A 13681-nucleotide genomic window follows, 5' to 3' on the forward strand; every position below is an offset into this window, starting at 1 on the left:
ATAGAAATAGAAATAACCCAGCTAGGGCGATGGTAGCTTATCTCTGAGAAGAGATGTGTCGGCTACATGCCTCTGAACTGTTCCGAACTGTCTTTACAATGAGGCTCGAAGGCCTATTTATTATTGAGAAACAATGGAAAACCCTTCACATTCCAAAACCTAACCCTACAAGATGAAACGCCAAATTGTGGGCCCCGTTTTGGGGTGAGTTGGATAGCCAACTTCCCGCGGTCGCGAATTGGTCGTATTATCTCCGTTTGATGCGCATGATAGCCTGTTGGAAAGATCTCTTCGAGGACTACGACGGAAAAGATGATTTTTATTAGAAAAATCGCTGGCGGTACATTTCCCAAAAAATGTCGTTTAGGGCCTCAAAACGGCTCCGGAAGTTCAGGACCCGAAAAACTGCTAAAAATAGTAAGTTGTGCTACAATTAAGGAAACTGAAAATGTTGAGAGAAACAATGGTGGGGGTCCAGGTGGCCACCAAGATCTGCCTGGATCAATAAACATGTGTACATATACCAAAAAATCACACCAAAACATATACCAAAAATATGCGCTCAACCAATAAATAGAGAAGGATACATAGCCTGCATCTAATCCATGATATCCCATGTAGCTTCATTGGGCCCAAAGTGCTTCCATTGTACTTTAACTTGCATGATTTCTTGATTTCGGAATACGAGCATATTTTTTTGCAATATACACTGAGGTTTCGGTTGGAATTCTCCATCTGGATCCACCTGCAATATAGACCAATCAATCATATGATCAACATCTTTAACATATTTCTTAAGAAATAACACATGGAAAACATCATGTCCTTTCACTATCGGACGCAGTGCAAGTCGATAGGCTACTAGTCCAATCCTTTCAAGAATCTTGAAAGGTCCACAAAACCAAGGTGTTAGCTTGGAACATGATACAATCCGGGGAGCTCTTCTTGGGCTTGATGGGCAAGTACACTTGTTCCCCAACCTGAAACTCTTTAAACATCTTGTTCCAATCTGTATAACTTTTATGTCTGTCTTGTGCTGCCTTTAGATTATTCTTGATCACTTTCATTTCTTGTTCCATCTCTACCAATATGTCCATTCCTATTAACACACTATTCACTAGATGACTCCAACTAATGGGAGTATTACAACTACACCCATAGAGTGCCTCAAACGACTCATCCACAATGATTCTTGATACCCATTGTTGTAAGAAAACTCAACCAATGGAAGGTACTCCTCCCATATCCTCTGTTGATGCATCACACACATCCTCAACATGTCTTCCAATATCCTTTTGACCCTTTCTATTTTTCGATCTATCTGCGAATGATAAGTTGTGCTAAAGTCCAATTTTGTCCTCAAACCTGTAAACATCTCCTTCCAAAACTTGGAAGTGAATTTAGCATCCATGTCTGACACAAACTTCCTTGGAACACCATGCAACCTCACTGCATCTCTGATGAAGACCTGTGCTACATCATTAGCTGAATAAGTAGACTTCATTGGAATGAATTGCGCTACATTTGTCAACCTGTCCACCACAACCTTGATGGAATCATGTTGTCTAGATTTCATCGACAAACCTATGATGAATTCCATGGAAATGACCTCCCACTTCCACTCTAGAATTAGAATTGGATGTAGTAGTCCACCAGGATGCTTACATTTTTCTTTCACTTGCTGTCAGTCCAAACATCTAGCCACAAACTCTTCCACCTCCTTCTTTAGATTCGGCCAGTGAAAAAACTTCTTCATTGTTGTCAATGTCTTCAGGTATCCTAGGTGACCTAAATACGGTTTTGCATGAAACTCTCACAAGATAGTCTTCTTGAGCTCATTGTCATTCGGCACATATATCTTGTCCCTAAATATAACAAAACCATATGTTGTAAGATTATAATCCACATCCTAATCACTTATACCCTATAGTGACATGTGCCTAAGCTCTTTATACTTTTCATCCTGTTGTCATGCCTATAAGATCTAATCCTACAAGGTTGTACCATAAGAACTCATAGTTGTTATGTGACTCACCTATACTCTCTTACTAAGAGCATCCACAACCCTGTTCTCCTTACCCTTGATGTACTTGATCTCAAAGTCAAACTCACTAATCATGGCCAACCATCTAGCTTGCCAAGTAGTCAAATTTGGTTGGTCAAACAAGTATCTCAATCCACTATGATCATTCATCAATACAAACCTCCTGCAAAAAAGATAGTGCCTCCACATATTCAATTCATGGATTATCATTGCCAACTCAAGATCATGTGTCAAATAATTTTTCTCATGCCCATTTAGGTTTTGTGACTCGTAGCATGTAATCTATCCTTCCTGCATTCATACTCCTCCAAGTCTTCTCTTGCATGCTTCTATACACACCAAAAACTCTTTGTCTGGATTTGAAATCTTTAAATCTGGATCATTTGTCAACAACTACTTCAATTTATCAAAATTGGTTGCACATTCCTTTGTCCATTCAAATTTCTTACCTTGCCTCTAAAGTGACATAATATGATATGAAATCTGAGAGAATTTCCTAATGAACCTCCTGTAGTAACCTGCTATCCCCATAAATAATCTTAACTCATCCACATTTCTAGGTTTTTCCCACTCCTTGATAGAACTTATCTTCTCTGGATCCATTGTTATGCCTTCCTTGGAAACAGCATGTCCCAAGTACAATATCTGAAAGAAAGCACACTTGCTAAGCTTGGCATACAACTAATTCTCTCTTATAAATCTCAACACTGCTGCTAAGTGTTCAACATGTTATTCCTCATTCTTAGAATATATCAAGATTTCATTAATGAATACAATAACAAACTTGTCCAGATAAGGATGCAATACATTATTCATCAAGCACATAAAAATAGATGGAATATTAGTCAAACCAAATGGAACTACAACAAACTCATAATGCCCATACTTGGTTTGGAAAGTTGTCTTGTAAGTGTCCTCTTCCTTGATGTGTACATGATGATATCGAGATCTCAAATCAATATTTAAGAACATTGTTGCTCCCTGCAATTGATCAAATAAGTCATCGATCCTCAGCAACAAATAACTATTATTTAGGATGGTTACCTTTTTCAAATTCCTATAATCAATGCATAGCATAAGATTATCATCCTTCTTCTTCAAAATGGCACCGGTGCACCCAAACATGATACATTTAGCCTAATGTATATCTTGTCAAGAATTTCCATTAACTGCAACTTTAGCTCTCCTAACTCTGGAGTGCTTGTCTTGTATGACGCCTTCGACGTTGGTGTTGCCCCTGGTAGCAACTCAATTGAAAATTTCACTTCTATGTGAGGCGGAAACTCTGAAATATCTGCTGGAAACACATCCTGAAACTTTTATAAGGTCGGGCACTTGCTTAATACCTTTACATCTTCAACATCCTTACCTTTATCAATAGAAATATGCACTACAAATAACACACACATGTTTCTGTGACTGCAATTTTCCTACATAGTTGTCACCATCTTAATTGATGTTTCCTTCTTCTTACCCTAAAATATTCTTTGTTCCCCATTGTCATCCAAGCACTCAATGGTCTTGTCATACCAATACACTTTGGTCCTATGAAGATACAACCAATCCATACCCAAAATCATACTGTATGATCCAAACAGTAGAACGTTCAAATGTGTTGATGTAGGCATACCATTCAACTCAAATGCACAAGCTCTTACCTAATTATGAACTATTTTCTTCGTCCTTGTAGCCAACTGCATTAACCAAGATTTTGCATGCATTTATTTATTCAAACCACACTTATCCACCAAGTCATGGTTAACATAACTATAATTATATCGAGGGTCAATAAAAATAGAAACAACTTGTTCACAAAGCTTATCATCCATCTCGATAATAGATACCTGGTGATCTTCTTGCCTATTATCCAGCACTGCATAGATTTGTGGAATTCTCTTCCTAACATCCCCAACTATTTGCACTTCTTGTACACTATAAATTCGAGGCTTACCACTCTGATTCTATGGAAATTCCATCTTAATATGTTCCTTACCACATGTTCAACATTGCAACCATCATGTACCATCACCCTTATTCTACTTCCCTCCAAGCTATGACCCATGTCCCTGTCTAACTACGTTTAACTTCTTTTAAGGTGCAACATTCTCTTTCTCACCTACATCCCGAGGCCTTGTTCTTTTTGGCTGCCATTTACCTTTCACTTTGTCTTTCCATATCCAACCTTGCTGAGATTTTGACCTAAACTTTGATTGTTCATAACAGTGCTTCAATTTCCCAATGACTTCTTCAAGTGACCGAGGCTCATCATACTCAATCTAATCTCTAAATTCTAATGGTAATCAACTAACAAGTCTCTTAACTTTGTCTTTCTCATTCTTAAGATATGGCACATACCTCAATAACTCCTATAACTTAGTTGTCTACTCCTCATTTTTCATTGATCCCATCTTTAGCTCATATAATTCCTTGGATTTGTTGTCATAGCACCTATCTGACAAGTATTTCTTTTTTAAAAGTCTCTTGAATTCATGCCAACTCAAGTCTTTGCCCTGATGTCTCTGACCCATTTCACATCTTCCCACCAAATGTATGCATTCCCTTTGAGCCTGAAGATAGCTATTATGGCCTTCATATTATTTGTGTAATCATGAAACTCAAAGAATTTATTCATCCCAAGTAACCATGCCTTTGCATCTCCTAACTTCTTCAAATCTCCATCAAAGGTAGGTGGCTTGTATTTCTTCAACTCATTGGTAAATATCCCCTATCACTCCCCCTGTAAAAATGATAATGATGTTGATCATAGTGCCTATTAGAACCAGAACTAGAATAGAACCTATGTCCCTCACCTCTCCTATCTGGAGTATCTAAGAGCCTTCCATCTCGAATCGTGCCATCCATATACAACATGTGCCCACCATGAGATATACTTCCATATTCCCCATTAGTCATGTCCTCCTACACATGGCTGATCCTAAGAGGTCCTTGTATCTGCAATTCTAACAAACTCTGAAGGATAAAGGCATTAACATATGCTTGTTTCTCATGTTCTTGAATGATTCTGTCATTATCTACTTTGCAACTTCTTATTTATTCCTTCAAACTTCTCAATGTGTTTGTTGTAGCAGAAGAGTGCCCAACGCCATGCTACTCATCTAATCCATAGGAAGAGTCTTGTGAACTATAGTCTACCATCTTGCTATTCATATTTGATATCTTTCCTGCAAGTATACCATGTCAGCTAAAACCAAAACATAACATAATCAACATACCATAGTATAGTTCATGGGAGGATATCTCCTCTGCAAGATCAACCATATTAGCACGATACATGTATAATCATAATCATAGAAGTATATAAACATTATTTCAACCATTATCCAATTACCAATGGATGACCATATTGACCACATGCCATGACCTCATGCACGACAACTACCACCATGTCAATATATGCATAACAACATATAAACACTGACATGCATAACCAATGCATAACTTACATACACTCATGATGACCACATCCAATAACAACACCATCAACTTTCACATGGTGACACAACTACAACCATGACTACTAACATGAATACACAATAAGCACATATACCACAAGCATAATGAACACATATGCAATTGAAATGTATGTATAAATTCCTTGTATATTCAAACTGCTAATTGTAATATGCTAAAACAATAGACTTGAATCTACTCTACTCATCAGCGAAAACAATTAAATGATCGAGAAATCATGAAGCATACAAGAGAAAGAATTCAATCAACACATTACACAATGATTTCTTGGGGAAAGCCATAGTTAAAAACCCCTATCATATGTATATTGCATTAGTCAGAAAATATGAGAACATTGCAATGCTTTTCTCAAGCCCGAGAAACCTCTACACTATCTCTATCTGTCTCATATCTTCCTAGACAAGCCGAGGCCAATACTTAACCAATTTTACTCTTTCTCAAGTACCTATTTCCTTGCATTGTTTCCTTAGGAATTAGCCCCTTATTAATTTGGTAATTTCCTAAAAGGAATTGTGCAATCCATCATACGCCTTCATATGACTACATACACCACCTATACAATTCAAATGATTATACAATTGATAGTACATTGTCCTTGAACTACAATCTCAACTAGGTAACTCTTAGATTTGACATGCATGAGTTATTTATGAGTGAATAATCAATTTATTGGTTGATCACTGCAAGTAGCACCACACTACTAGACCTACCACCAGTTCCCCCGACAGTTGGAACTAGTTTATCTAACTTTAACTCGTTTAAACTGAAATAATTAATTACAACTCAAAATAAACTCAACTAGAGCTCCTATAATGTAGGGGACACTCTACATGACTCAAGTTAGACCCTCAACTTGAATTAAATAAGAAAAAATAAGTCAAATTATCTTAGTTAACTAATACAAGTTGTCATGATATGCGGAATTATAATTTTATTCCTAATTTAATTCAAAAAAAAAAAAAAAATTAGGATTTTCTTGTCGCATTTTCAACACTCCCTCTCAACAAGAAAGGGATTATCTAATACCCTATTTCTGTCGCTGTGAAACTCGAATTTGCATCTTGACAATGGCTTTGTCAAAATATTTGCATCTTGTTCCTTTATAGGAATGTACTCCATCAACATGATTCTCCTATGAACACAATTTCATAGATGGTGATATCGATGTCGATATGCTTGGATCGATCATGAAAAACTAGATTATCAGATAGTTTGATACAACTCTGATTGTCACAGTAAATATCTATAAGATCCATCTGTTGACCAAATAACACAACAAGGATCTTCCTCATCTAGATAGCCTCACAAGTTGCTTGACTAGCATCCATGGACTCTGCTTTTTCCGAACTAAGTGCAATTGATCTCTTCTTCCTACTATACCAAGAAACTATTGTTGACCCAATACTGAAGATTCCCCCTAATGTGCTCTTCTTGTTGGATGGACTCTCTGCCCAACCTGCATATGTGAAGCTTTGAATCTTCACTCCCTATGTCTGTTTGTATCAAATACCAAACTGAGTGGTGTCTCTGTGGTATCTCAACACATTTTTAGTTTCATTCCAATAGATTTTGGTTGACTTAACCATTGCTTAAATACGCTTGTTAATTGCAAAAAATATGTTCGTTCATGTGCTCACTAAATACATAAGTGAACCCACAAGCTACCTGTAAATATTAGCCTCCACTACTTCACCTGAAGTAGCATCTACCTTCCTCCAGTTCCTTGCTAGAGGAGTCTCCATGGTTTTGTTTCTCTCCATGTGGAACCTCCTTAGTATCTCATTGGCATACTTTCCCTGAGAGACAAACAGTTCCTCACCTCCTTGCCATACATCCATACCAAGGAAATAATGCATGATCCCCAGGCCCTTCATCTCGAATTCTCTTGCTATATTTTACCAGCTTCTCATCACCTATTAGAATTAAATCATCGACATATAATACTATAATAAAAAATTTACCTTCAACCACAATATTGTAAAGGTTCATGTATGCTTCACTTTTGCTAAAGCCGAACCTAGTGAAATAGTTGTCGATCCAAGTGTACCAAGCACGAGGTGCCTTTTTCAGTCCATACATCACTTGCTTGAGTCTGCACACATGTGACTCTCTGTTGAAGGTCACAAATCCTTTCAGGTGCTCAATGTACACCTCTTCCTCAATCACACCATTGAGAAATGTTGTCTTCGCATCCATCTAATGTATCTTCCATCCCATCTGTGCTAAAAGTGATAGAATATATTTGATTGAAGAGTACCCTGCTAATGTAGCAAAGGTCTCCTCGTAATCAATTCCCTCCACCTAACAGAACCCTCTGGCCATAATTCTAGCCTTCTGTTTCTCCACCCTCCCATTTGCTACATTATTTACCTTGTAAAGCCATATGGAACTCACCACTCACTTGTCTAATGGTCTTGGGACAACCTCCCAAAAATTATTTCTAATAATGGATTCATACTTCTCAACCATGGCATAAACCCATATTGCTTTCTACATTGATTCCTTGAACTAGGATGGCTCAATATCTACAATCTTGTTCATTAGAGCCATGTACCCAGTGTACAGATTTGGTGACCTCCTCTACCTATGCTATGATGTGGGTGCTCCCATATTCTCTCTAGCATCATGCATCAATATTTCAACCTCTCTGGTGTGCTTCCTTCCATTTATGGAAGTCTCTGCATGAGTGTGTGCTTCCACTCTCTGCGCCTCTGCATGTGTCTGCTCCACATCATCCTAAGGTTCTTCCTTTGGAGCAAAAATCTCCTCATCTACATGTAACTAAAGCTCCCTATCAAGGTAACATGTTATGGTCTTCTCTTCATCAAACTTCACATATCTACAAACCATTGTCATCATGTGAGATGGAAGGTACACCCAATAGTTGTGAGGTGTATCAGTGTACCCCACAAATATGTCCAACTGAGCTGTTGGTTCTAGCTTTTTCCTTGCATCCTTGGTAACATGACAATAAACTGATGAACCAAAGACCCTGAAGTGTGCCACATCTAGTTTCTTACATGAAAAAGATTATTCTAGTGCACTCATCCCAAGAATCCGATGAGGAATCATGCTCTTTACATATACAGTTGTGTTGTATGATTCATCCCACAAGTGAAATTGTAGGCCCTAATCATGTAACATCACTCGTGCAGCTCCCACAATACTTGTGCTATTCCTCTTAGCCACCCCATTCTATTGTGGGTTATGGGGTGCTATTAACTCCCTTCAAATGCCTTCTGATGCACAAAAGTTCTTGAATTCATTCGACACATGTTCTCTATTGTTATCACTCCTAATAGCTTTTACTTTCCTGCCAGTGTCTTTCTCAACAAGTTCTTTAAATTCACAAAATTTAGCAAACGTTTGATCTTTCTTCTACATGAAAAATCATCTACAAATATTACATAATACCTCTACTTGGCCGTGGAGGCTGTCGAGAACAGTCCACACACATCTAAGTGAATTTTTTCAAGCCTAACTTGCACTCAATTGTCCTTATCATGAAAGATATATTTGGTGCACTTCCCTAATGTACCCCCTTTGCATGTGTCTCTTTTCTCTAGTGTACCCTTGGGAAGTTCTGTAGAAATTTGTTTCATGATATTCAAAGATATATGGTGAAAGTGAACCAATATTCTATGCCATAACTCACTGATGTCTCGGCTCTACACCTTCTCTACTTTTGTGCTCAAAGCAGGACAATCTTCTACATCCAATTTGTAGAGGTTTTTCACCCGAACCCTGATCTCTTCACTTGTCCTGAGGCTATGTGATGAAGGAAATCCTTTCCTTTGCTAAATATCACATCCTATCCATAGTCCTCAAACATGGCAACTAAAACCAAATACTTTTTCAAACCTAGAACATACATGGCATCTTTTAATGTGAGGGGAGAACCATACTCCCTCTAAAAGGTAATAGTAACGATTCCGGTTGCGCTATACCTCCCATCATCTCCCATTTAAATGTGCATCTGGAGGTCCTCTCCTCTAATTCATTGAAGAACTCTTTTTTTCCAGTCATATGGAATGAGGCTCCACTATCTAGAGACCACACCACCCATCATCAATGTCACCATGCAAGCGATGAGGATGAATTCTAGGTCAAATTGTAAAGAAATAGCTTCACCTTAGGCTCCTCCTGAGGGCTTCTTTTGGGCCTTCTTATATGGATAATTTGTTGCATAGTGTCCCAAGTCATGACAATGAAAAAATTTAATCTTCGAGATGTCCTTCTTCTTGTCACCCTAACTGGAATCTGATTTTGAATGGGATGACTTCAATTTCCCTTTCTTTGCCTTTCCATCTAAGGCATAGTTCTCATAACCATTATGCCTGGATGAGGATCCATCTCTGGTGTTCTTTTGAATCTCTTCTTGCACCAAGTCAGACCGCATATTATCCCAATCTGGTAGCTTCTTTTGGGCCTTCTTGTATGGAGAATTTGTTGCACAGTGTCCCAAGTCATGACAATGAAAAAATTTAATCTTCGAGATGTCCTTCTTATCACCCTAACTAGAATCTGATTTTTAATGGGATGAATTCACTTTCCCTTTCTTTGCCTTTCCATCTAAGGCATAGTTCTCATAATCATTATGCCTGGATGAGGATCCATCTCTGGTGTTCTTCTAAATCTCTTCTTGCACCAAGTCATACCACATATTATCCCAATCTGCTAAATATCACATCCTAGCCATAGTCCTCAAACATGGGAATTGAAACCAAATTCTTCTTCAAACCTAGAACATACATGGCATCTTTTGGGCCTTCTTGTATGGAGAATTTTTTGCATAGTGTCCCAAGTCATGAAAATGAAAAAATTTAATCTTCGAGATGTCCTTCTTCTTGTCACCCTAACTGGAATCTGATTTGGAATGGGATGACTTCACTTTCCCTTTATTTGCCTTTCCATATAAGGCATAGTTCTCATAATCATTATGCCTAGATGAGAATCCATCTCTGATATTCTTCTGAATCTCTTCTTGCACCAAGTCAGACCACATATTATCCCAATCTGGTAGCTATGTCATCTCTTGGGAAGGCCTAGAAGTGCTAGGCTAACCAGATCATCTCTAGAAACTATCACACCAACACTTCCAAGCTCATCCGGACATTGGATGAACTTGGTCAAGTACTTTGGTATTGTGTCACCCTTCTCCATCTTGATTTTCCTGAGCTTTTCCTTCAGTGTGAGCTTCCTGTGGTCATTGTTGTTTTGAAACAGAACTATCAATGGCTTCCACATTGCATATGGAGTCTCCCTACCATGGATGTTCGAGACAATATTATCTCAAACTCAATCTAGGATAATCCTTCTCACCTTTGCAACACATTTTCTCCACTCTGCCATATCTTGAGCATCAGTTGTTGGGGGCTTAGGAATATATTTGTCTATGAATTCCTTAAGCATGTTGTCTTCCAACACTGCCTCCATCCTGTCCTTCCAAGAAATATAGTTTGAACTACCCTCAAGGTCATATTTAAGTATCAATCCATAGAACAGCATCCTATTGGATTTGAAGTATGATACTGCGAATTCAATTTCACCTGCAAAAGACAAACTCGTATTCTCCTCTTCTAGTGTGATTTTAGCTCTGATACCGTGTATAAATTCCTTGTAGATTCAAACCGCTGATTGTAATATGTTAAAACAATAGACTTGAATCTAATTTGCTCATCAGTGGAAATAATTAAATGATCATGAGATCACGAAGCATACAAGAGAAATAATTCAATCAACACATTACACAATGATTTCTTGGGGAAATCCACAGCTAAAAACCCCTGCTATTTGTATATTTCACTAGTCAGAAAATATGAGAAGGTTACAATTCTTTGCTCAAGCCCGAGCAACCTTTGCACTATCTCTATCTCTCTCGTAGCTTCCTTGACAATCCTAGGCCAATACTTAACTAATTTTTTGCTTGCCAAAGTCCCTATTTCCTTGCATTGTTTCCTTTGGAATTATCCCCCTATTAATTAGGAAAATCCCTCAAAGGAATTTCGCAATCAATCATAGGTCTTCCTCTAATTGCATGCACCACCTATACAATTTTGATGATTATAAACTGATAGTACAATGTCACTAAAATCTAATATCAGTTGTGTAACTATTAGATTTGCATGCATTAGTTATTTATGAGTGAATCATCAATTTACTGGTTGATCATTGCAGGCATCACCACACTAGTAGACCTCCCACTAGTTCCTCCAACAGTTGGAACTAGTTTAGCTGATAACTCAGTTAAACTGAATTAATTAATTTCAACTCAAACCAAACTCAGGGATCCTATAATGTAGGAGACACTCTACATGACTCAAGTTAGACCCTCAACACGAATTAACTAAGACAAAGTCAAATTGACTTAGTTAACTAATGCAAGTTGTCATGAGATGTGGAATTACAACTTTATTCCTAATTTAATTCAAGGAAAAAAATAAATTAGGATTTTCTTGTTGCATTTTCAATAATTTATGCATGACCAACACACCAACCATCTAGTCCAAGGGGTGAACCATGCTTTGATACCACTTTGTAATTCCCTCCTCCCAAATTTACCCAAGCTAACTAGTCTACCAGGGTAAACATGTGATGAGAGGCTACTGTGATGTGATTCAACTCCCAATGTATAGTTAAGGAAGTGGAACAGACATAATGAAACTAATATGGCCTTCCAATCATACTAAAGAACCTTCAAGAGCCAACCAACCCTTCCAAATGACCAACCCCTAAGATTTGGACATTTTGCATGTCTAGACCCTCAGTCGCTCCAATGATAAGCCATGCATGCGACTAAGGCCTTCTAGTCACTCCCACAGCAAGGCATGGTAGTGACTGTGGACTTTTTTAGGCAGTTTTTTGCTAGTGACCCAAAATTTTGAGCCTCTGTTTCATGGCTAGGACTCAAGCCACTGCCTATAACTTAATGAAAAAATAAAAAATGATAAATAATAACGGAACAAGGGTAATAAAGCAATCAATGGTACAAGTACTTGATCTTACCCTTACTAGGCATGACAAGAATTTCTTCAAACATGTCCCAAATATGTAATCTACAAGTCATAACAACATATTTGAGCATAGGGGTCTCATACTTATCTAAGATTCATAAAGAAGCAATGTTTCCTTATCACAATAGTTGCATCATCAAATATTAGGTCATATATTCATTATGCATTCATTTGCAAATCAAAACATGACGACAGTCATACATCAAGTCTTCCATAAAATATACTCATAACTACCATAAAACGAATAGAAATAGAAAGGATATAGCATCCATAAAAATCACATATGAACGAGTATATTTACACATGAAATACCAAGGAGAATGAGCTCTTATTAATGAATGCATAAGCCAACCAGGTCTAGGACTTCCATGAACCACTTGACAAAAGATTGGGCTTAACCAAATATTTCTTTTAGCCAATCACCCCCATGCCATATTCCAAGCATGAAAAACTAATCCAGGTTTCCTCAATATTTTCCATAATCCTAACCAAATCAGTAGGCCTGAAGTAAGCATGGATGCCTCTGGATCTCTCCACCTACACCATGAGGAATTTTCTTGTCTCCTGGTCTCTAGGCTTTACGGTATATCCCGTCATTCAACAGTCGAGGATTCATAGGCCTAATCGAGACTCCACCCTCCATTATTTACCGTATATACGACCATTCATCGGTCAAGGATTCCTATGCCTGATCGAGGGCACACATCTCTAGGCCTTACTGTGTAACCCGTCATTCACCAGTCGAGGATTCCTAGGCCCACTAAGGTACACAAAATCTAGCTTTACCGCAATCCCACCTTCTTTGGTCTAGGAATTACTAGGCCTTATGTTCTTCTTCAAAGACCACCTCACTAAGTTTCACAACCATCAAGAAATCTAGCTTAACCAAATAAAAGAGAACCCATCACACCATGGCTATCTAGAAATGGCAAGGCAAGGCTAAAAATCATTGTCACGCTTGGCAAAACCCATGCCAATGAAAGAAAGAAAACAAAATACACACATGCATATACCATGCATTTCAAATCTAGCAATGAAATCACACATGCAAATTGATACCTTAAATTAATCCTACAATAGTCTCTTATTCCTACTCTTCCTTGCTTGATCTTTTCTTCCCTTTTCCTTCTTT

This window comes from Pinus tabuliformis, chromosome 2_1 (assembly GCF_031772625.1).
Source record: "Pinus tabuliformis cultivar Carrire ecotype Pingquan chromosome 2_1, CPIR1, whole genome shotgun sequence".
Taxonomy (NCBI): domain Eukaryota; kingdom Viridiplantae; phylum Streptophyta; class Pinopsida; order Pinales; family Pinaceae; genus Pinus; species Pinus tabuliformis.